The sequence below is a fragment of the Dasypus novemcinctus genome (genome assembly GCF_030445035.2).
Source record: "Dasypus novemcinctus isolate mDasNov1 chromosome 11 unlocalized genomic scaffold, mDasNov1.1.hap2 SUPER_11_unloc_1, whole genome shotgun sequence".
NCBI lineage: Eukaryota > Metazoa > Chordata > Mammalia > Cingulata > Dasypodidae > Dasypus > Dasypus novemcinctus.
In genome coordinates this window covers 2,087,989-2,114,646 of record NW_026688125.1, presented here as the reverse complement: position 1 = coordinate 2,114,646, position 26,658 = coordinate 2,087,989, and the positions used below count along the sequence as shown (strand labels likewise).

Here is a 26,658-nt window from a genome sequence, read left to right as displayed (position 1 = left end):
AGAGCAGCAGCAGTTAGGGAAACCAGGTGGTCGGGTTCCACACTTATTTGAAGTAGCTGTTGCTGGATTACTGTGGGGTAAGAAAGTGACACAATCCCAAGTCCAAAAGACAGAGGAATGAACAATCAGGAGGAATGCACCTATGGATAAGTAGACTATTATTATTCTAATAATGGAAGAACATAACATTAATATAAAGACAGTGGACACAAGAGGTTCTGAGGGGAGGGAGAGGGAAGAATAGGCATTACATGGGGCATTTTTCAAACACTGGAATAATTTTGCATGATACTGCAATAACAGATACATGTCATTATACATTTTCTCAAACTTACAAAAATGTGCTGTGCAAAGTGTGAAACAATGCAAACTATAGACCATGCTTGACAACAATGCTTCAATATGTGCTCATCCCATGAAACAAATGGACCACACTAATGAAGGATAATGTATATGGGGAAAATTGTTAGGGGGAGGGAGTAGGGTATATGGGAACCCCCTATATTTTTGATGGAACATCTATGGCAACTAAAGCTCCTTTAAAAATAATGAAAATAAATTTTTTTTAAATTGTGACACTGAAGCAGAAGTATCAATGGGGTTGTGATGTTAGGCAAGAGAAAGACTGGGGTATCATCAAAACTAGTTGATATTTGAAAACATGGAAAGAGATTCTGAAGAGAGAGTGCATTGAATGAGATCCATAAAAAATAAAAATGATACACGGCTCTTCACCAAATTTTAAAACTACAGATCTGAAAAAAAGAAACAATAAAGGCAAACTACAGACAGAGAATAATATTTGCAAACTTAACTATGACAAAGAAAGAACACATACCTAGACTATCTGAAACTGATATCTAGAACAGCTATCTACAATATTGGGAGTGGATGTGGCTCGAGCAGTTGAGTGCCTGCTTCCCACAAGAGGTTCTGGGTTCAGATCCAAGTACTTGCTAAAATAAACAAAAACAAAAAACAAGCAAACAAAAAAATTTCAGGGGAGCCCATGTGGCTTGGTGGTAGAGGGCTGGCTTCCCACTAATGAGGTCCTGGGTTCAACCACTGAGCCAAATATCAAAAAAAAAAAAAAAACAACCCACAAAAACACAGATATCTAGAATAAATCAAAAGAATTTCCAAAATTCTCAAAATTTAACCATGAAAAAACAATCCTGGGAAGTGGCTGTGGCTCAATCACTTGGGCTCCTGTCTACCATATGGGAGGCCCTGGGTTCTCATCCCAGGGCCTCCTTGTGAAGGCAGGCTCACCCACAGGCTGAGGATCGCTGCCTCGCCCACAGGTACTGCGGAGAGCCAACTCAGCCAGGTCATGCAACAAAGGAGGGAGACAAGCAAAAAAACCCACAGAAGAGTGTGCAGAGAATGGACACAGCAAGCAAGCTGCGAGGGTGGAGGGGAAACTTAAAAATTAAAAAAAAAAACAATCCAATTAGAAAATGGGCACTATATATGTGCAAACATTTCACCGTAGTAGATGAATGGATGGGAAATAAGTACAGGAAGAGATGCTGGATATAATTAGTCATTAAGGAAATGCAAACTATACCATTATGATATGCAACTACACACTATTAAAACAACTAAAACATAAGGTGACAATACCAAATGCTGGTGAGAATGCAGAAAAACTGAATCACTCATACATTGCATAAGGGAACATAAAATGGTACAGTCACTCTGAAAACTAGTTAGCAGTTTCTTACAAAACTAAACATAAACTTATCATACAGCCCAGTGAGTGCACTCCTGCACATTAATCACATAGAAATCAAAACATATGCCCAAACTAAAGCCTTAGTTTGTTGTTTGAAATGATCTGATCAAACGGATAAATCTCTAGCTAGGCTAACCAAACATAAAATAGAGAAGATAAAAATTACCAATACCAGGAATGGAAGAGGTGTCATCACTACTGCTTCCACAGACATTAAAAGGATAATCAAACAAGACTATGAACATCCTTAGGTCCAATAATTTTATAACTTAGATGTAATGACTCAAAAGTTCTTGAGAGATGCAAATTATCAAAACTCACACAAGAATAGATCATCAGAATAGCCCTATAGCCATTAAAATTTTGAATCAATAATTAATAACATTCCAAAAAATAAAGGACCTGGTTCAGACAGTTCAAAAGCAAATTCTACCAAACATTTAAGGAAAAATGAAACCAATTCTTCACAATCTCTTTCAGAAACAATGCAAAGGGAACCTTTCCTAACTCATGAGATAAGGCCAACATTAGCCAATGGCAAAACCAGAAAAAGATATTAAAAGAATGGAAAAGCACATACCAATATTTCTCATGAATATAAAAACAAAATTTTGTCCCATTGCCTGGGATTGTCCAGCTGACTAGGGGTCTCCTAGAAGGAAAATTCACATAACAGGACATATTACAAATGCCTATAATGATCCCTTCCCAGAATCTTATTATTGTGTATTTTGTAGGAAAAACACTCATTTTAATAAAAATCAAATGTTGAAAAAGGTACACAATGAAAGGTAAGCCTCCCTCTCATCCAGCCCGTTCCCTCCATTCTACCTCTGCCCAGACACCCACTTACCAATTTCACACACCTCCTTGCTGAATAAGCCATCCAGACACAAGTATATATGCCTGTGTCTCATTGCACACCCTATGTTTTACAAGTTTTTTTAACTTAAATCATTCAGTCATTAAGTCAACCTTTCTTAAAGAAATGCTCAAAATAGACCTAATAGCTTGACCATGTAACATAAAGTCACATCAGGATACTCTTAGTGAGAGGGGGTGACATGACAAGGCAGGACAAAGGACATAAAACAGAACTGCCCTCAACAAGGGGGAGCACACAGTCATCCTGGAGCCATCCATCTGTTTAACAGCTCTGTGGAAACCCAGTTCATGGACTTTCTTTAATTGACAAATCAGTGATCTGGGGTCCCCCAGGTCCACCCAGATGAAAGCACCACCTCCCGCTCCAGCAGCAGGAGGTCCAGTATTAAAGGATGAGACTCAGCACAGGTCTGCACCCTCCCCAGTGCACAGGACTAACACCTCCTGCAAACATTCCCAGGGTACAGAGCTCAAGGCTGCCTAGCACCTGAGCAGCCACAGCCATCACCAAAGGCCGGGCTGAAGGAGCCTGGACACCACCTGCCAAGGCCTGCAGCCTGGAGCTGAGCATCATGGGAGGGAGGGCCGGGGCAGCTTTCAGCACTGCCCATGTGCAGGCCCCACCCAGACCTCAGGGCCCACCCAAGGCCTCCAGACTGGGGATGGCCCCACCCACTTCCTGCTTCAGGCACCCAGGGTTCAGCTAGTGGATCATCAGAACCATTCCTCAACTTCTGAGTGTTTTTCTTTAATCTTTAACATTCTCCATTTAATATTTCAGCCCTTTCAGCTTTTCACTTTATCTACTCAAGCATTATCTTGTCACCCTATTTCTTAAGAGATCATACTTCAATTTTGAGCTGTATTTCCATTTTTCTTATTTCTTCTCATTCACTTTTTGAGTTTTTTTAAATTTATGATATCTTATCATGTATTATTTCATTTACTTAATGCCTGTTCTCTACTTTTCAGAAAGTATACTTCAGTACATAATATAGATCACGACAAAGAGCTTTCATTCATTTGTTGTGGATTACTCAGCACCTACGCCTTTTCTCCCTGTATTACTTTGATACTTGAAAATAACAATGTTTTTTCTCTTGGTTTTCATGATTAAAAAAATTTTATAGACAGAAGTGAAACTGAAAATAGCTTTCTAACAATACAGCTCTGTTTCTCTTTCTACAGGTTTTATGAAATATTTTAAAATATGGAAGCTTTCTTCCTGATATTTTCAGATTCTATACTTCCACCACTCTTCCAAGAAGGGTCTTCACTCAGTTCATTACCTCTACTGCACCTTTTCTTGTCTATTTTCTTTCTCCACCTGACTACTGAATGTTCCTTTTACATGTACTCCTCTCTTGAGAAACATTACCACGTTGCCAAAATCTAGTCATTCTCTATACATCTATAGATTTTCAAAATCAATGATCTATAAAAGTCTATATATATTCAAAAGCAATATGTCTATGTTATTTCAATAAGTTATACTATATTTCATTTCTGAATTAGTCTTGTTTTTGTATATTTAATGTATTGTATTCCTACAATCATTAGATTTTAGTTTCTTATACTTTATGACTACAGTTATTTTCTATTTAGTTTTAAATGAATCTATTTTCATACACATTTGGTGTTAGCAATCATGGTTCATATTCAGCAAATTCTGAAAATTATTTATTGCTTTAGATTCATAATCCAATAGGTTCAGCATCATTTATATCTGGACTACAATATTACCACCATATGGCTTGATACCTATCATCAGACACACACATGGTCCTCAAGGATTCTGGCTAATACTTGTTCTTACTCCAATTAAAATACTATTTTATAAATAACCTGAGGAAAGAAAAATTCATTTAATAGGGTTTATTGAATTTTTAAAATTTAAGAACACATCAAAATATTTCAGGCATAGTCTATCATGATATTATTAAACCTTGAACATATGGACATTAGCAAGAATTAAGTTCTTCAAAACCACAAAAATGTAGGTATCCTACAACTAACTCACATTCCAGGATTTCAGAAATGCACGCACAGGATGCCTATAATCTGGAGACTTTCTGCTGCTCACTACGTGTATGGTCATTTGTGGAAGTCATTCTACTCTGTTCACAGCTGCATTTAAAAAATCCATGGCTAACATTACACTCAATAGTGAAATACTGAAGATCTTTCCCAAGAGTTCATGAACAAGATAAGTTAACAAACTTTCATCACTGCTTTTCAACATTGTACTAGCCAGAGCAATTGGGTAAGAAAAAGAAATAAAGTCATCCATACTGCAATGGAAGAAGGAAAGCTATCCCTATAGATGACATACTCCTTTAAATACATAATTCCAAAGAAGCCACAACAATACTAATGAAACAATAAGGGCATTAAGCAAACTTGCATAGTAGGAGATAAAGGCACAAAAGTCACTTTCATTTAAACAGCACAGCAAAAAAAAAGTCCATTCAATTAGCTGCTAACAAATAAAATAGCTAAAATGACTTTAATGAAAGGATAAAACACATGAACAGTAGCAAACAACTGAATGAAACTAAAGAAGACCTAAACATATGGCAAAACATCCATTGTTCAACAATGATAAGACTGTATTGTTCTAATATCAATACTACCCACAGGGAACTACAGATTCAATATAATAGTTATAAAAATCCCAGCAGCCATTTTTGTTTACAGAAATGGAAAAACCAATTCTCCAATTTAAATGGCTTCAATAAGTATCTTTAATAGAGAAAAAAATCACCTTTCTCCCTTGTGTGACTGTGATAGACTAATTTATATAATATGAGGAGGGCTTTCATTGAGATCTGGTTGACTTGGGTAGGAATATGTGGGATTCTCTGAGGGATATTGGGGTTCACAGAAATTTGAGTCCTAATTCTCCCTGTTAATGGAGGGCAAAATTTTCCTGTAAATTTCATGAGGACTCAGAGGCCAGGATGTGGAATATCTCTGAGTACAGAGCTATGTCTCCACTGGCATATTTTCATTCAGGCTGGGTGCAGTTTTTGGTTCTCAGAAGGAAGTAGAGGTCTCTGAAAACACAATAATTGACCAAGTCCCCTCCTCTTTATATGCTAAATCACAGGATCTGCAGTGAGTTAAGCATGAGCAAAGGTATGAAAATTCACTCAACATCACTAGTGACCAGTAAAATTAATAAGAAAACTAGAAGGTCTCACTGCTACATCTTCTGAAGTGCACATGATCTGGGAGAGGAAGGACTGAAATAGGAAGGTGCACACTCCAGGCTGCTGAGGGAATTGTTTAGCTCTTTAGTCAGGGAAACACCTGTTGTTGACCACCTCTAGAGAAGTTCTCACATCATTCTACTTTTCAACTCCAGAATTTCTATTTCCACTAAATTTATACTTTCTAGCCCTTTATTGATATTCTCTACTTGGGGAGACATAATTCTCATGTTTTCCTTTCTGTCACTGAGCAGATTAAAAATTTGTAGATGCACTAATCTGGAAAATGGTGTCGATGGAAGTGGGTACTGCTCATCTCTTTTGAAAAAAAAAATGGGAGAGAGGGGGCAAGGGCCTAACTTGAGTGAGCTGTTTTGGGAATCCAAGGAGCAAGAGGCAGCAGGCATCATTCAGGAGGGAGATGAACAAAGAGATAAAGAGCTCAAAGGAAAACCATGAGGTGTTCACCCCTGTGGTTGGAAAAGGTGGTGGGCAAGCCCCACCCTCAAGGCAAATAGCCTCCACGGACCCCCTGGCCCTCAAAGGCCAGCTGAGGGGGAGGGAGCATTCCCTGGGAAGAAGCGGGTTTGCTGCAGGGTGGGCAGTGGTTTCTCTTCTGTGGGTTTGGAAACCTCAGCCCCCTTTGAATCTCAGGGAGGACATCAGCCAGCACTGAGGTGGCCCTGGGGAAGAGTGGAGGGGGAATCTGCTCAGGCAGGCTGTCACACCCAGCCACCCTGGGAGAGAGAAACTTGATCAAGGAGGGGCAGGGATGGGCACCCAACTAGCCCAGCCCCTGAAAGCTGTTAGAAAGTCCAACTCTTAAGGGAAACAGGGCCAGGAAGAACCAGACAAGCTTCCAAAAGCCTGTTTAGCTCATAGAGCTGCTGCAGCACAAGAGGGAAGCCCCTGCCTTGCATGTAGGTGCCTGGTTGGAGCCCTGGTACCTCCTGAGTGAAGGGATCCAGAGAGAGTAGGCACACAGTGAGCACCTCATGATAGGGACATAAGGCTGAGATTCTATTGTTTTTTTAATGGTTTCTTGGATTTTTTTCTTTTTCCTTTATTTCACTTGGTAAAACTGGATGCATCACCTGTGGAAGGCAGGCTGTAAGTGACTGACTGATGAACACCAGCAGCCTATGAGGTCTCTGGGGGCCTAAGGGGGAAGGCTGCTCTTCCAGGGTGGCTTCTTTGTTACTCTTTTGTTTTCTTTGTTCTTTGTTCCTTTTTCTAAACTTATTTTTCAACCTATTTTATTTCTCTTCCTTTTGTTTTTCTGCCTTCTGATTTCTGTTGCTTTTCTTTCATTCTACCAGTTCTTCTTTGGTCTTCATTTTTTCATTTTCTCTCTTTCCTTCTACGGTCTTCTGATGTGCTTGGCATTTTAATTCATTCTATTTTTTTCTATTTTCATTCTTGTTTAATTTTTTCTATTCCAACTCTTTTTATTCTTATTCCTTTGTATTTTTTATGTTTTTTTACTTATATTCCTTAGTTTCCTAGCTCTTATGCAGTTCCTCTTTAAGTTTTTTGCATTATTATTACTATTATTCTTACCTCTTTCCTTTCCTATGGGTCTAGCATTTTTTTGCCAAGGGAATAGAGACAACTGGGAGGATATTCTAGAGGACCAAACATAAAAAACAACTTTAAAAAAAATGATTTATTTTTTTCTCTCCCCTCCCCAGCCCCCATTTGTCTGCTGTGTCCATTCACTGTGTGTTCTTCTGTGACCTCTTCTATTCTTAGCAGCAGCACCAGGAATCTGTTTCTTTTTTATTGCATCATCTTGTTGTGTCAGCTCTCCGTGTGTGCAGCCTGCACTTTCTTTTGTGCTGGGTGGCTCTCCTTATGGGGCACACTCCCTCCATGTGGGGCTCTGCTACTTAGGGAAAACCCCTGCATTGCACAGCACTCCCTATGTGCATCAGCACTGTCCATGGACCAGATCCACATGGGGCAAGGAGGCCTGGGGTTTGAACAGTGGACCTCCCATTGATAGGTGGATGCCCTATTCATTGGGCCAAGCCCACTTCCCCCCAAAAAACAGCCTTGAGGACTGCCAGGAAAAAGGATGAAGAAGGTAGGTAGAGACTTACAAGCCTACAAAAAAAAAGCACCCAGAAGGCAGGTACCTATCTAAAGGAGGGGCTCTGGATATTTATAGAACAGGAAGGTGCTCTGAGTCATCTGGAAGGTACTGGAAAGATAAAGAAGAAAACCAGGAGTTGCTCACCCCTGTGGCTGGGAATTGCACATGTACCCCACAATCCTGGCAAGTAGCCACATGGCCCCCAGCTTGCTGCTGCCAATGGACTGGGAAGGGGTGTTCCCTGGGAGGAAGAGGGGTCTGGCAGATGCTGCACAGTGGTTTCTTTGTGGTGAGTTTGGCCAGCTCAGGCCCCTTGGAATCTTGGAAGAAACCCAAATCTGCCTGGGAGAGGGGAGGCAGGATCCCTTAAGGCAGGCTGTCACACCCAGATGCCCTCCTGAGGAGAGAAAGCCATTAGACTAGAGAGGGGCTGGGCACAACTGCCTATCAGCAGGACTCTAGCAAGTACAGAAGTCTACAAACACCTGGGGAAGGTGGCACCTAGCTCTCTAAAGACCCATTAACTTAAGGAGACAATTTAGCTCAGTGGAGGGAGTCCTGCCTTGCATTTATGAGATCCCTGGTCTAAGGTGTGACCCAACTGGTTATCAGGCATCAGCTAGTAGTTTATAACAAGGAATATGCTGGCACTCTTTCTGATTTAAGTGCTCTTGGACCTGTTATTTCTTTGCTTTAAAAAAAGTCCCCCTTCTTTATTTTAACTTTTTAAATTTTAATCACTAAAACTGGGTCCATCACCTGCCTGCAGAAGGTAGGCTGCAGGGTGAATGATGAACACCAGCAGCCTGAGAAGCTCCTTAGGGGCCTAAAGAGAAGGCTGTCTTTCTTCAGTTGTTTTGTTGTTCTTGCTGCTGCTGTTTTGTTTTTTTTTGTGGTGTTCCCCTCGCTTTGTCCCCCCAATTTTACTTTTACTGATTTTTTTCTACCTACATAATTTCTTTTCTTTCCTTCATTTATCTATCTTCTGTTTTCTGTTCTTTTTCATGCACCTTGCCTATTTTGCTTGGTCTTCAATTTAAAAATTTTTTTAATTTCTTTTTCACCTCTCTACTCATCATTCCAGGCTTTTAATTCATTATTTTTCTCTATTTTTTCTCATTTCATTTTTTATTCCACTTTTTAAAACTTATTCCACTGTCCTTAAGATTTTTCACTCATGTGGAGTATTTATTTTCCTAGGTCTTGTATGACCCCTATTCTACCTTTTATTATTATTACTCCTATTATTATTCTTTTCCTCTTCTTATCTCTTTCCTTTCCTCTGGTCATATTTTTTTCAAGACAACACAGACAAGGAAATACAATAAGAGGAATGAAGTGTCAAAGTGAAAACTTACAACATCCAAAAACAATAACAAAATAAAACACTAGAGCAGAAAGAGAAGCTAACCAACTGAATAAACCCATCAAGATAAACAGATGCCTAGACACCAACAAAAAAGTATGGCCCATACTAAGAAACAGGAAGACATGGCCCAGGCTAATGAACAAATTGAAAAAAAGGAGGAAATACAGAACAATCAAAGATGTCCAAATATCATGAGTCAACTTAATGAAGTGAAGGAAGAGACTGAGGATATTAAAAAGAAACAGGGGGAAGTGGATTTGGCTCAACAGATACAGCATCTGCCTACTACATGGGAGGTCCAAATTTCACACTCAGGGCCTCCTGACCCATGGGATGAGCTGGCCCATGTGCAGTGCTGATGTGTGCAATGAGTGCCAAGCCACACAGGGGTGTCCCCCTGCATAGGGGAGCCCCATGCACAAGCAGTGCACCCCATAAGGAGAGTTGCCCAGTGTAAAAAAGTGCAGCATGCCCAGGATGGCGCCACACACAGAGAGGTGATGCAGCAAGATGATGCAACAAAAAGACACAGATTGTCAGTGCCACTGACAAGAATACAAGTGGACACAGAAGAACACACGGCAAATAGACACAGAGAGGAGACAACTGGGGGGAGGGGAGGAAGGGGAGAAAAATAAATAAAAAATAATCTTAAAAAAAGACACTGGGAGAATATACTGAAGAAATTGAAAACATGCATACATAAAAAGATAATGGATATGATGGTGATTAATGGCACAATGCAGGAAATCAAAAATACACTGAAAGCACAAAACAGCAGATGTGAACAGACAGAGGAAAGACTCAATGATGAGGAAGGCAGTACATCTGAAATCAGACAGCAAAACAGAAGGATGAAAAGACAAAAAATCCAGCAGGGACTTAAGGATTTGAATTGCAGAAACATATGCACTGTAGGAATCCCATAGGGAAAAGAGAAGGAAAAGGGGACAGAAGGAGTGCTGGAGGAAATGATGGCTGAAAACTTCCCAACCCTACTGAGGGAAAGGGATGTACATGTCCAGGAAGTACAGCACAACCCAAAAAGTATAAATCCCAACACCTCTGCCCAAGACATATACTTGTCAAATTGTCCAAAGCTCATGACAAAGAGAATACTGAAAGTAGCAAGGGAAAAGAGATCCATCACATACAAGGGAGGCTCAAAAAGATTAAGTGCTGATTTCCCATCTGAAAGCATACAGGCAAGAAGGCAGTGGTATGACAGAGTTAAGGTGCTAAAAGAAAAAACTTCCTGCCAAAAATTCTCTATCCAGAAAATCTGGCATTCAAAAAATGAAGACTTCAATATATTAACAGATAATGAGAAATTAACAGCATTTGTCAATAAGAAACCTGCCATTCAAGAAATACTAAATGGAGGGAAGTGGACTTGGCCTAGGGGATAAGGAGTCCATCTACCATATGGGAGGTCCATGGTTCAAACCCCGGGTCTCCTTGACCTGTGTGGAGCTGACCCACATGCAGTGCTGATGCGCACAAGGAGTGCTGTGCCATGCAGGGGTGTCCCGGTGTAGGGGAGCCCCACGTGCAAGGAGTACGCCCCATATGGAGAGCCACCCAGCATGAAAGAAAGTGCAGCCTGCCCAGGAATGGTGCCACACACATGGAGAGCTGACACAACAAGATGACACAACAAAAAGAAACACAGATTCCCATGCCATTGACAACAACAGAAGCGGACAAAGAAGACGATGCAGCAAATAGACACAGAGAACAGACATCTGGGGTTGGGGGGGTGAAGAGGAGAGAAATAAATAAATATATATATATATATATTTTTTAAAGTAAAAGTTACACTATGAAAAAAAAAGTTTCACTATGTACAGACGACATGATCCTATACAGAGAAAGCCCTCAGGAACAAAGCTTCTAGAACTTACAAATGAGTTCAGTAAAGTCAAAGGTTATAAGAATAATGCAAAAAAATAAGTAGCATTCCTCTACACTAATAATGAGCAATCTGATGAGGAAATCAAGAAAAAAAAATACCATTTACAATAGAAACTTAAAAAAATCAAATATCTAGAAATAATTTAACTAAAGAAGTAAATGACTTATACATAGACAACTACAAAGAACTGTTAAAGAAAATCAAAGAAGACTTAAATAAATGGAAGAATATTCCCTGCTCATGGATAAGAAGACTAAATATCATTGAGATGTCTGTCCTACCCAAACTAATCTACAGATTTAATGCAATCCCAATAAAAATCAACACAACGTTTTTTAATGAATTGGAAAGACTTACTATGAAATTTATTTGGAAGGGCAAGAGTGCCTGAATATTCAAAGACATACTGACAAAGTAAAATGAAATTGGAGGAATCACACTACCTGACTTTAAGGCATACTACAAAGCTACAGTGGTCAAAATTGTATGGTACTGGCACAAGAACAGACAATAACTAATGGAACTGAACTGAGAGTTCTGATATAGATCATGGCATGTACAGTCATTTGATCCTCAGCAAAGCCACCAAGCCCACTCAACTGGGAGAGAATGGCCTTTTCAAGAAATGGTGCTTGGACACTGGATATGAATATCCAAAAGAATAGCCATCTCACACCTTATACAAAAACTAACTAAAGATGGATCAAAGATCTAATTATAAGAGCCAAGACCATAAAGACCTTGGAAGGTAAGTAGGGAAGCATCTATAAGACCTTGTAATAGGAAATGTCTTCATGAACTTCAAACCCAAAGCATGAGAAGCAAAAGAAAAAAATAGACAAATGGGACCTCCTCAAAATTAAAACCATTTGCACCAGAAAGAAGTTTGCGATGAAAGGGAAAAGACAATGGTAGAAAGTATTTGGTAACCAAATATCTGATAGGAGCCTAATATCCAGTATATGTAAAGAAATCCTATATCTCAAAAATAAAAAGACATGGGAAAGGGACTTGGCCCAGTGGTTAGAGTGTCCGTCTACCATATGGGAGGTCCGTGGTTCAAACCCCGGGCCTCCCTGACCTGTGTGGAGCTGGCCCATGCGCAGTGCTGATGTGCACAAGGAGTACCCCCACACACACAGGGGTGTCCCCCGCATAGGGGGGCCCCATGCGCAAGGAGTGCACCCCGTAAGGAGAGCCAACCAGCGTGAAAGAAAGTGCAACCTGCCCAGGAATGGTGCCATCCACACTTCCCGTGCCACTGACGACAACAGAAGTGGACAAAGAAACAAGACACAGCAAATAGACAGAACAGATAATCAGGGGAGGGGGGAATTAAATAAATCTTTAAAAATAAATAAATAAATGAAAAGACAAACAACCCATTTTAAAGATGGACAAGTGATTTGAACAGACACTTCAAAGAAGCAATACAAAAGGCTAAAAAGCATATGAAAAGAGGTTCAACATCACTAGCTATTAGGGAAATGCAAATCAAAACTACAACGAGATACCATCTTACTTCTATCAGACTGGTGGACATTAAAGAAATCAGAGAACTAAGGTGTTGGAGAGGATGCAGAGTAATGGATGCCCTCATCTACTGCTGGTGGGAATGTAGAATGGCCCAGCCATTTTGGATGACAGTTTGGGATTTCCTCAAAAATCTAACTGTAGTTCTGTCATAAGACCCATCAATTCCACTGCTGGGTATATATCCAGAAGAACTGAAAACAAAAGACAAGAACTGATTATGCACAACAATGTTCGTAGCAGCATTATTCACTATTGCCAAAACTGGAATCAACCCAAATGCCCACTAAGAGATGAATGGATAATCAAAATGTAGTCTATACATACAATGGAATATTATTCAACTGTAAGAAGGAATACAGTACAACACATGGGATAACATGAATGAATCTGAAGGGCCTTATGTTGAATGAAGCAAGCCAGGCATTGAAGGACAAATATTACATCACCTCTTTGATAAGAACTAAGTTAAGTGAGCCAACTCAGGGAGCTAGAGTCTGGAAGACAGGTTTACAGGAAATAGAAAGGGAGAAGATTGTGACCCAATGCCCATAGGGGTGAAATCTATGATAAGGTGTGAGTAGTTGTGCAGTAAAGGGATATGACAGGGGTGTAGGGATACTATTGGGTTGGGTGGTACAAGCTTGACAGGGAGCTAGGGTAAGGAGGATGGGTTGGATGGTCCATGGAAATGGGGGAAGGGTTGGGGAAGGTAGCAGGTGAACACTGGGGATTGGCAGGTATGTGGTTGAGACTACAATGCTGAGAAAATTGTTTTGGCAATATGACAAGGAAGGGCTACTGGTTTAGGGTGCTGGACAGAGGTACATTTAGGACAGGGCATACCTGAGTAGTCTTCTAGAGAAGGTGCAAGTGATGCTTTTGTCATAGTGTGTTCGATCAGTGGGGGAGACCGACATAATGAGTGGAAAGGAGTTAAACTCCCATACAGGGGAGTCTTGATATGTTCTCAAACACAGGGGAGGGTGTCTCTGGAGAGTATGGGTGGTTCCCAATAGGGGAGTACAGACGACTGTGTCAGCATTGTTGCAAGAATTACAAATCTTGTCCTTCAAGGAGTGAAGCCTTGTGGGCACAGTGGGTCCTGAGGGGAGGGAGAGGGAGGAAAGGGATCAGTGGAAGAGTAGGTATTTAGGGGGCAAAGGAAATGTTCTGTATGATCTTGCAATGATGGATATAGGCCATGTTAAGTTTCATCAAAAATGCATAAAGGTATATGGTCTAAAATGTAAACCATAATAGAAACCACTGACCATAGTTTGCAGCTATGTTTTAATATTTGTACATCAGTTGCAACAAATGTACCATCCATATGAAAAAAAGGTTCTTAAAAAGGAAAGGTGAAAAAGGGGGGGGGGTGTTGGGTATATGGGAGTCCCCTATATTCTGTATGACTTTACTGTGACCTAAAACTGCTTTGAAGAAAAAATGAAAAAGGTAAAATACTGGGGAAGTAATGGAAGAAAATGTAACTGTACATATAGGACAACATATATTACAGTGATGAAAGGCAAAACTTAATTTTTAAACTATTTTTCATTTTTTAAATACCCTTTTTTTAACCCTATTTTAGTTTTTGTTTTCTTAAATTGTTATGTATTTTATTTATGATGTTTAAACCTTTCGTTATTATTTCATTTTCCTATTAAGTGAATTTGAAAATATTCTTGGCTTCATTTTTGAAGAAGTTTTAGATAACAAAAGGGTTACACCTATGGTAGGGGAGGACCACTGGTGTGGGGTGTCTGTGATGGGGGATATATGGAAGGAAGTTCATGTGGGGATATATACAAGGTATATAAATATGTTCAAATGTTCATGGGGCATTGCCACAGTGGGTAGAGATTCACACAATAACTGAAAGAATATTGAAGTCCTATCCTTGGGAGCTCTGCCACATTCTCTAATGCTACAGCAACAATCCCCCAAGGGGCAAGGACTAGTGAAAAAGGATGGCCCATTGATATACCCTTGAGATTGATGACTATGCTTATGTACTTTTTGCTCTTAAATTTGTAACTCAGCCTAGTGATGTAGGATACCTAAGAGTTATTTCCTGAGAGCCCCCATGTTACTCAAATGTGCCCTCTCCCTAAGCCAAACTCAGCATACAAATGCATTACTTTCTCCCCCAATGTGGGACATGACTCCCAGGAATGAGACTGGACACTGAACTAAAGGGAGGGAAAGGTAAAGATACATGAGTTTATATGGCTAAGAGACTTCAAAGTAAGCCAGGAGGTCATCAGATATTTACACTTAAAATGTCTCTGCAGGATGTCATAGACTGCCGAAGCAGATGCCACCACAAATAGTGGGACACTTGAGGGATCCAGAGATACCCAGCTCATATGTTCAGGGCAGATAGCTCCAGAGATTGATGCCTGGCCACTGGGTCCTCCTTTGGAGTTTGTGCTCCTGAGTGTGACAGAGTTGGACTCAAATGTGCTTCTCTACACATGCCTCTTCTATCTCTTTTATTTGAACCTATAGTTGATGCTGGAATTGGTAGGTGTACATCCAAAAGACTTGAATTTCTGGATGGTTCATGTGTCAGCTGGGCCCTGAGACTCAGTGGAGGTGTAACACCTACTCTCCAGTTCATTGGCCTCACCCAGGACAACTAACAAGGAGGTGAGGATGGACAACCACCATACCAAGGAACTGAGAAAGTCAACAACTGCAAGCAAGAAAGTCTCATCTATTAGCCAAATGAGTTCAAAGTCACCTCTCAGGTAGAGCAGGCATCACCATTCCAGAATCCTCAGGATTGGGGAATAAAATATAGATTAGTGTGAACTTACTGGTGTTCTACTATAGATGTACTGTGGTTCTATCAATGGAATAACTATTCATTGATGTGGAGACAATGGCCACTGGTGGTGCTAAAGTCAGGGAGAGGGAAAAAGAGGTATAATATGGGTGCATTTTCAGGACTTGGAATAGACCTGAATGACATTGCAATGACAGATACAGGCTGTAGCATTTTGATATTATGGATGAATTCCAAAAAGAAATATCGGATTATGTATGTAAACTGATCTTTTTTAGGGGGGCATATTAAATTATGTTGGATTCATAGGTTTACTTGATTAGGTATTTATGTTATCACTTGTGCCAGAAGGGCATTGAGTCCCTACCCTTTGATCAGCAGGGACACACAGATAAAAGGCAAGGCAAAGGACAGAGTTAAGTGTTCTTAATGTTGTAGTTTCGATGTTGCAGTTTGATGCTGAAGCTGGAGCCCTGGGAAGCAAGGAACCCTGAACCCAGAGAGAAGCAATACCCTGGAAGGGAAGAAACACAGGAAGCCTGAACCCTTGCAGATTTCAGCAGCCATCTTGCTCCAACATGTGAAAATAGATTTTGGTGAGGGAAGTAATTTATGCTTTATGGTCTGCTATCTATAAGCTCCTACCCCAAATAAATACCCTTTGTTAAAAAAAAAACAATTTCTGGTATTTTACATCAGTACCCCTTTCCCTGATTAATACACAGACCATTATATATTCTGCCATAACCTACAGAATTGAGTGTGAGAGAGTATAAACTACAATGTAAACTATAACCCATGCTTAGTTGCAATGCATCAAAATCTGTTCATCAATTGTAATGAATTGTGACACACTAGTGCAAGAAGTTGGTAATGTTGGGAACAGTGGGAGGTGTAGGGAGTAGGGCATATGGGAATCTCTCATTTTTTAATGTAACATTTTATGTAATCTAAGGATCTTTTAAAAATAAATTTAAAAAGGACACAAAGGCCTCTGAGCTGACTACAAAGGGGTATCCAGGGATCTACCATCCCCAGAAAGGGGAGAGAGAGGGGCACTGCCTAAGGCTGATAGCTTCTGACCCACAGTTCTGGTCTGCTGTGTCCCACCAGCCCTTCCTGGCTGAGTGGGACCACACTGTTGTCTACCTTGGGACACTAAACAGGACTGGAGAAATCCAACATTCTCAATCTCCCTCTCTTATAGCTGGCACTGATTGTGGAGGATGTACCTTCCCAGAAAACAGGGAAGAGAGGGACAAGATCTAAGGCTGACTCGGGTTTTGACCCACAAATTTGGTCTGTTGTGTCCCACAGCCCCTTCCAGGCCAGGGAGGCCTTGCCATTGTTTGCCTTAGGAGGCTGCAAGAGAGTAAAGAAACCTGACCCTCTCAATCTCCTCTATGAACGGGGACTGATTGTTGAAGATGGAGAAGGGAGTGGAATTATTTCTTACCCAGAAAATGGGAGGGGGCTGCCAGAGAAGGCTAGAGCCTTTTTTAATAAGAAAGTTCAAATTACAAGGCTCTTAGGCTCCAGGTAGGACCCTTTCAGATTGATCCAGGCTGTGTTACAGCAAAAAAACTCTAAAAATGCATTGAACTGAGAGGACTGTCAAAGAGTGCCATCTGTTGGCAGAACTAGGTTGTACATATGAGAAAATAAAAAATAAATGAGGCATTTTCTGACCTTTATAGCTTTCCTCCCAAGGCCCTAGGAAGTAGGTCTGCAACCCATTAGTGGGTGCAGAGCACACCTTTGAGCAACTAACAGGGACAAGCCTAATGATCCAGGTTGAATCCAGAATCAAAGAGCAACAGTAACACACAGCCTCCTGCCACTAAATCCCAACAAAAGACAAAGAAATTGAGCATCTGAGTAAACTACATACTAATCAGGTGCCTAGAATCAGCAAAAATTTATGAGCCAGAAGAAGAAAATGGAAGACATAGCCCAGGAAAAGGAATATATCAAAGTCCCAGAAGAGATGCAGGATTTGAGAGAACTAATTAACAAGATGTGTACCAATTTCCAAAATTAAATTCATGAGTTGAAGGACAATATGGCTAAAGGGATGAATGACATCAAGAAGATGTTGAGCAAGCAAAAAACAGAATTTGAAATGTGGAACAGAAAAGCAACAGAGCTCATGGGAATGAAAGACACGATAGGTGACATCAAAAACACATTAAAGGTCTACAACAATTTCAGGCAGACTTGAAAGGACAGAAGAAAGTATAAGTGATACCAAAGACAGAACAGCTGAAACTGAAGAGAGAAAAGAACAGAGGGAGGGAAAAAAATGGGGAAAAAAATTGAGCAGAGGCTCAGGGAGATGAATGACAACAGAAAACGGACAACAACATACATGTGATGGGAGTTCCAGAAAGAGAAGAGAAGGGAAAAGGATTAGAAATAGTATTTAAGGGAATAGTTAAAATTTCCAATGCTCACAAAAGGAATGACCCTGCATGTCTAAGAAGCCCACCTTATCCTAATCAGAATAAATCCAAATAGACATACTCCAAAAGATATATTATTCAGAATGTCAAAAGTCAAAGATAAAGAGAAAATTCTGAGAGCAGTAAGGGAAGCAAATCATCACATACAAGGGATGCCCAGTAATAGTATGGATTTCTCATCAGAAACCATGGAGGTAAGAAGACAGTGGTATGATGCAATAAGGAGACTGAAAGAGAAAAACTACCAGCCAAGAATTCTGCACCCAGCAAAACTGTCCTCCAAATATGAAAGTGAGTATAAAATATCCACAAACAGAAACTAAGAGAGTTTGTAAAAGAGAATCCAAATTGCAGGAAATAATAAGGAAGCCATAGAGCCTGAAAGAAAAAGAAGAGAAAGGCCTGGAGGAGAGTAGAGACAAAAGAAGAGCAGAAAGGATAACCAAGAGAAAAAAGACACCAAAATATGACATGACACATGAAAACCAAAGAATAAAATGTAGGAAGTAAACAATGCATTTACAGTCCTATCATTGATTGTTAATGGATTAAATGCACCAAACAAAAGATATAGATTGACAGGATGGATAATAAACACATAAGCCATCCATATGCTGCTTACAAGAGACCCACCTTTGACTCACAGATACAAACCAGCTATAAGTAAAAAGTTGGAAAAAGATACTCCATGCAAATAGTAACCAAAAAAGAGCAGGGACAGCTATACTATTATTGGACAAAGCAGACTTGAAGTGAAAAAAAGTTATGAGTCAGAGAAGGCCATTATATATTAATTAAAAGGACAACCCACGATATATTTATGCACCTAACCACAGTGCCCCAAAATACATAAGACAAACTCTGTCAAAACTGAAGGGAGAAACAAGCATCTGTACAATAATCACTGGAGACTCTAATAGACCACTCACATTATGAGACAGAACAACTGGACAGAAGATCAACAAGGAAACAGAGAACTTAAAGAACTATAAATGAGTTAGACCTAATGATACACAGAATGCTGCATCCAAATGCAGCAAGTTATACATTCTTCTCACGTGCCCATGTACGCTTCACCAGGATACACCACATGTAGGGCACACTGTAGGTCTCAATACATATGAAAAGACTGAAATTATACAAAGCACCTTCTTAGATCATAATGGAATGAAATTGGAAATCAAGAATAGACAGGAAAAAGGTAACTTTGCAACTGTGTGGAGTCTAAACAACACACTCTTAAATGATCAGTAGATCAAAGAAGAAATTGCAAGTGAAATCAGTAAATGTATAGACAAATGAAAATGAGAACACAAATTATGAAAACTTAAGGGATACAGCAAAGCCAGTCTGGAGAGGGAAATTTATAGCCCTAAACACCTATATTAAAAAAGAAGAAAGCGCTAAACTCAAAGACTTAACTGAACACCTAGAGAAATTGGAAAAAGAACAGCAAACCAATCCTCAAAGCAAACAAAAGGAAAGAAATAATAAAGATTAGAGCAGAAATAAATGAAATTGAGAACAACAACAACAACAAAAAAATAGATAAAATCAAAACCAAAAGCTGGTCCTTTGAGAAGATCAGTAAAATTGACAAATCGCTAGCAAGATTAACAAAGGAGAAAAATAGGCAAATAAATACAATCAGAAATGAAAGGAGGGAAGTAATGACTGACCCCACAGAAATAAAAAGAATCAAAAGACGATATTATGAGAAACTGTATGCCAACAATGACAACCTAGAAATGGGAAAATTCCTAGAAAGGCACAACCAACCTACACTGACACTACAAGAAATACAAGAATTAACAAACCAACCACATTTAAAGAGACTGAATCCATCATCAAACACCTCCCAACAAGGAAAAGCTCAGGGCCAGATGACTTCAGAGACAAATTCAACCAAACATTTCAAAAAGAATTAACAACAATCCTGTTTAAACTCTTCCAATATGATGAAGAGGAGGGAAAATTACCCCACTCTTTTTATGAAGCCAACATCTCCCTAACACCAAAGCCTGATAAAGACACTACACGGAAAGAAAAGTACAGACCAATCTTTTCAATGAACACAGAGATGCAAAAATTCTCAACAAAATATTGACAAATTGAATCCAGCAGCATTATTGAAGACTTACACATCACAACCAAGGGGGATTTGTTCCTGGTTGCAAGGTTAGCTCAACATAAAAAAAACCATCAACATAATACACCACATTAAAAAAAATTGAAGGGAAAAAACACATGGTGATCACAATAGACACAGAAAAGGCATTTGACAGAATCCAGCATTCTTTCTTGGTAAAAAAAAAAAACACTTCAAAAGGTATGAATAGAAGGAAAATGCCACAATATGATAAAAGGCATATATGAAAAACCCACAGCCAACATTGTACTCAGTGGGGAAAGGTTGAAAGCTTTCCATCTAAGATCAGGAACAAGACAAGGATGCCTACTATCATCATTGCTATTCAACATTGTACTACAAGTTCTAGCTAGAGTAATTAGAGAAGAAAAAAAATTAAAGGCATCCAAATAGAAAAAGGGGACATAAAACTTGCACTATCAGCAGATGACATGATCCTATGTTTAGAAAATTCTGAAATGTCTACAACAAAGCTACTTGACATAAGAAATGAGTTCAGCAGAGTGGCAGAATACAAGATCCACATGCAGAAATCAGTGTTCTTGTACAGTAGTACTGCATAATCAGAGGAGAAATCAGGGGAAAATTCCATTTACAATAGCAACAAAAAGATTCAATATGTAGGCATCAACTTAGTCAAAGAAGTACAGGACCTAGATGCAGAAAACTACAAAACAGTGGTAAAAGAAATTTAAAATGACCTAAACAAATGGAATGACACTCTGTGTTCATTTACTCTAAGACTAAATATCATGAAGATGTCAATCCAACTTAAACTGATTTATAGACTCAATGTAATACCAATAAAAATTCCAACAGCCTACTTGACAGAAATAGAAAAGGCAATTACCAAATTCATTTGGAAGGGAAAATGCACTCAAGTAACCAAAAGCATTCTAAAAAAGAAGAGCAACATGGGAGGAATTTCAATGCCAGACCTTGAAACATATTACAAAGCTACAGTGGCCAAAACAGCATGGCACTGGCATAAAGAGAGACTCATGGATCAGTATTATGGAATTTAGAGTCCAGAAATAAACCCCCACCTCCATGGTCAACTAGTTTTTCAGACACCCACCAAGTCCATGTTAATGGGGAAAAAGTCCCTTCAATAAATGGTGCTGGGAGACCTGGATATCTACAACCAAAAGAATGGAATGGAACCCCTATCTTACATCCCATACAAGAATCAACTGAAAATGGATCAGAGACCTAGATATAAAAGCACCATAAAACTGCTTGAAGAAAATGTAGGGAAACATCTTAAAGACCTTGTGCTACATGGTGGTTTCTTGGACCTTACATCCAAAGCACACAAAATAAAAGAAAAAATGGATAAATGGGACCTCCTCAAAATTAAACACATGTACACCTCACAGAACTTTGTCAAAAAGGTGAAAAGGCAGCTGCCTCAGCAGAAGGAAATACTTGGAAATCACATGTCCAATAAGGAATTAAGATCCCTGATATGTAAAGAGATGTTACAACTCAAAAATAAAAAAAGACTCAATTAAATGCAAAAGACATGAATAGATATTTGTCCAAAGAAGAAATACAAATGGTGAGAAAACATGTGAAAAAATGTTCAATATGAGTAATGATTAGGGAAATGAAAATCATACTTAAGAGATATCTTTTCACACCTATCAGAATGGCCACAATTAAAAAGTCAGAGAACTACAAATGTTGGAGAGGATGTGGAGAGATAGGAACTCTTACTCACAATTGGTGGGAATGCAGAATGGTACAGCCCCTGTGGAGGACTGTTGGGCAGTTCCTAAAGAAGTTGAATATAGGGAAGCAGACTTGGCCCAGTGGTTAGGGCATCCATCTACCACATGGGAGTTCTGTGGTTCAAACCCCGGGCCTCCTCGACCCATGTGGAGCTCGCCCATGTGCAGTGCTGATGCACACAAGAAGTGCCCTGCCATGCAGGGGTGTCCCCCATATAGGGGAGCCCCATGTGCAAGGAGTGCACCCCAGAAGAAGAGCTGCCCAGTGCAAAAGAAAGTGCAGCCTGCCTAAGAATGGTGCTGCACACATGGAGACCTGACACAACAAGATGATGCAACAAAAAGAAACACAGATTCCCGTGCTGCTGACAACAACAGACGTGGACAAAGAAGAATATGCAGCAAATAGGCACAGAGAGCAGACAACTGGGGCAGGGCGGGGATGAGGGGAGAGAAATAAATAAATAAAAATGCCAGTGACCCAGCACTATCACTATTGGGTCTACACCCAGAATTGAAAGCAGTGATACAAATACACATCTGCACACTCATGTTCATAGCAGTGCTAGTCACAATGTCAAAAGCTGGAAAGAACCCAGGTGTCCATCAACTGACAAATGGATAAACAAACAGTGGTATAGTCCCACAATGGAATATTATGCAGTATTTAAGAAGAAATGGGCAAGCGGATTTGGCCAGACAGATAGGGCATCTGCCTACCACATAGGAGGTCCAAGGTTCAAACCCAGGGCCTCCTGATCCATGTGATGAACTGACCCATACACAGTGCTGATTTTCCCAAGGAGTGCTGCGGCACGCAGGGGTGTCCCCCGCATAAGGGAGCCCCACGTGCAAGGAGTGCACCCCATGAGGAGAGCCACCCAGCACAAAAGAAAGTGCAGCCTGCCCAGGAGTGGTGCCACACACATGGAGAGCTGACAGAACAAGATGATGCAACAAAATGAGGCACAGATTCTGGGTGTCGCTGACAAGAGTACCAGTGGAAACAAGAAGAACACACAGCAAATGGACACAGAGAGCAGACAACTGGGGGTGGGGTGCAGAAGGGAAGAATAATAAATAAAAAATAAATCTTAAAAAAAAATAGAAAAGAAGTCCTAAAACATTTGACAACATCAATGAACCTGGAGGATATTATGTTGAGTGAAGCAAACCAGACACAAAAGGATAAATACAATAAATAGAGGATCACTATGAACTAAATATATTGTATAACATTGTATGATCCCATTTACATAAAATGTAAATGTAAATCAATTTACAGAGGGGAAATAAAAGTATCTGTGCAAGAATAGCCAAAAAGGGGAGCTGTGAACAGTAGGAAGCACAGATGGAGAAGTGATGGATTTACTTTTTAAATTATTATTCAAATTAAGAAAATGCTCTAGTAATGATGGAGGTGATGAATGCACAACTATGTGATGCTGCCAAACACCACTGATTGTGCAGTGAACTGTATGCTTTGTTGATACATATAGATAAAAATGATTTGTTTAAAAAAATGACAAACAGCACTTAAAAATGGGAAACTATGTAAATAACACTTTCACCAGAGAAGAAACATTCAATTCTTTTCATCACTAGGGAAATACAAATTAAAATCTGCTATGACATCATATAGACATAGTAAAATGGCTAATATCAAGAAAGATAATACCAACTGTTAAAGAAGATGTGGAAAACCTGGAGCCCTCATATCTTTCTAGTTAGAATGCCAAAAGGTGCTACCACTTTGGGAAACATTTTGTCAGTTTCTTAAAAATATAAACTGGGAAACGGACTTGGCCCAGTGGTTAGGGCTCCTGTCTACCACATGGGAGGTCCGCGGTTCAAACCCCGGCCCTCCTTGACCCGTGTGGAGCTGGCCCATGTGCAGTGCTGATGCGCACAAGGAGTGCCCTGCCACGCAGGGGTGTCTCCCGCATAGGGGAGCCCCACACGCAAGGAGTGCGCCCCACAAGGAAAGCTGCCCAGGGCGAAAGAAAGTGCAGCCTGCCCAGGAATGGCGCCGCCCACACTTCCCCTCCCACTGACGACAACAGAAGCGGACAAAGAAACAAGATGCAGCAAATAGACACAGAGAACAGACAACCGGGGGAGGGGGGGATTAAATAAATAAATACATCTTTAAAAATATATATATATATATAAACTTACATCATTGTTGCTAGTTCCACTCCGAGATATCTATCCAAGACAAACTGCTGTACCATGATTCCCACAGCAAGTTCATGGCCGTCAAAACTGGGAAAAAAATACAAATGCCTATCAACTGGGGCTTGAATAAGAGAAGGTGGTACATCGTAAATAGCTCTGCAGCTCTAACGAGGTAATTTCATTCAACTAACTTTCACAGAATAAACAAGTTATCCGTGTCTGGAAAAATGCCAAAGACTGAAGCAGGCCCCGGCCCCCGGCCACCCACAGGCCCCGTGAAGGCAGCCCCCAACCGCACAGCGGGAGCTTTGGCGGCCGCGCGGGCCAGGCTCATCCTCAGCGCAGCGCGGGGACCGCCGCTTGCCCGCTTTTCCGCGCTGCCGGCGGCCCCCGCAGCCCCGCGCCCCGCGCCCTGGCCTGCCCCGCCGCCCCCGGGTGGGGTCCGCACACGTACCGAGCTCCGAGCCAGGAGCAGGCCGACGTCTGAGAAGGGACCATGCGCTCCGCCTGAGGGTTCCGGGCCGGCGCTAGCTGCCCTGCACGGAGTCTCGGCCCCGCCCAAGCACCAGGACGCCGCCGGGACTGGAACCCCTGAGGGTCCGAAAGGTGCAGCCGCTGCACCTCGTGCTGGGCGGTGCCTCAGGGGGCGGGGCTGAGCGGTGGGGAAAGCGGCTGCGCGGTCAGCAGCTGGGCTGAGCGCCCGCCACGCCCCCCTGCCACGGCCCGAGGCGGACCCGCGCACGTAGGGCTCCTGCGTGCTCCCGTCCCACTAGACTTCGGGGCCCCTACCTGCGTGCTCCGGGAGGAGGGTCTCCCCACCCCCGAGATCCGGCCAGCGCCTGGCATCCACGTGGATACCCCTGGCCAGGAATGGGGACGCCTCCTGGGAGGAGCTGCCAGCCACCCCCCCCACCCCCCACCCCCCACCCCCTACCCCCTGTTGTGAGATAAATATTCTTCTACATCACAGAAGACTGAAGCTCAGGGTGCAGCCCAATAAAGGGCAGCAGGAGGTGCGCTGGGTGGGGGGGAGCGGGGAGTCTCATTGTAAACAGATGGTTACTGGCCCCTTTTTAACTAACAGGTAATGATTCTAGGACCCAAGATTATAAAAATAGTTAAAATGAACAGAATTATTGTAGTTTCCCAAGATACGCAGGATTTTAGAGTGGAAAATCTTCAAGGGAAATGAAGACCTATGAAATGCTATGGTTATAAGTGAATCAACACTTGGAATATTTTAGAGCAATACTTGGGACAAACTATCAGTAATTCATCTTTTAGGACTTTTGTACTCACTCCAAACAGATTACTCCTGTAATGTCAAAAAACTATCATATAAATGGAAACTTTAAAAAAAATTTTTATTTGTCTTTTTTTATGCTACCCTGAGCACAAATGTTACATTAAAAATATAAGGTTCCCACCCCCTACCCCCCACTATACTATGCAAATAAAGAGAGACAGAATGAGGATTAATGGCTGGCAGGGGTTGAGGGGAGTGGGGAAGGTGGAGTAACTCCTTTTGGGTCTATGAGTTTTCCTTCAGAATGGATAAAAATGTTCTGAAATTAGATAAATTTTATGCACAACATAGTAAATGTACTAAATGCCACAGAATGTACTGTTAAAATCGTTAATTTTATGTTATGTCACTTTCACCTAACAAAAAATATACAGATAATGTGAAGTGGAGGAAAAAGAAACTCATAATTATAATGCTCTTATAGTGCTTGAAAGGAACACTTTCTTTCTACTATATCTCTCACCTGCACAGTTCTGAGTTGTCACCTGCTGATGGAAGAGTTCCATGCCATCCAAAAGGACAAGGTGTGTCTACATTGCAAAGGAGCCACAAAAATCCTGACTGGTTCCTGTTCAAGAAATAGGTTTCTCTAGTTCTAAAAATGACTAAAAGCTAGGGTATTAAGTTAAACAAGTATTATCAACACAGACATACTCAAGATGAATTAGGAGGAAAAAGGAATTTTGGAATTGAGCAAGTCTCTTGCTAGATTTCATTACCAGTATCAATTAAAGCATTTTTTCTTTTCTGCTCTAGTACAGAACCTGGTCAGAGGGTTTTTCTCCTAGCTCACTTAAGCTTCCCCTCTTCTATTAGTGCCTTTGCAGGGTTCTCTCTGACCACATGAACCTTCCCTGCCATTATTTATGTCCCATTTCTCCCCTCCTCCCTCCAGTTCCTCCTCCCCCTCCTCCCTCTCCTCCTCCTGCCTCTTCTCTCTCTTCTCTCAGGCTTTTCTAAACCACAAGAGGCCATGGCCTCATTTCCATTGTTATAGAACCCTCAAATCCCAAAGAACTGCAGAATCACTCATCAAAGTTGGCAAGTTTTTTCTTTTACTTGTGTAGAAGACATGATCTTTTTTGGTTACTGTTAGCATGGAGTATCTTTTTCAAAGATTTCACTTTCAGGCAGTTTTTATCCCTGGATCTAAGGTGAGTCTCTTGTAGGCAGCACATGGATGGCGCATGTTTTTCCATCCATTCTGTCAGCCTGTATCTTTTTTTTTAAGATTTATTTTATTTATTCCTATCCCCTTCCCCCTCCATTGTCTGCTCTCTGTGTCCATT

General features: G+C 40.8%; 1 long non-coding RNA gene across 1 annotated transcript in view; it reads right to left on the bottom strand.

Moving 5' to 3' along the window:
* LOC131277359 (uncharacterized) overlaps positions 1-24,141 on the bottom strand; it is a 65,729-nt gene extending 41,588 nt beyond the window's left edge. The window contains exon 1 of the long non-coding RNA XR_009184546.2: positions 24,064-24,141. This is a non-coding gene — a long non-coding RNA (uncharacterized lncRNA). The remainder of the gene's footprint in view (positions 1-24,063) is intronic.
* Between the last annotated feature and the right edge of the window lie 2,517 nt (positions 24,142-26,658).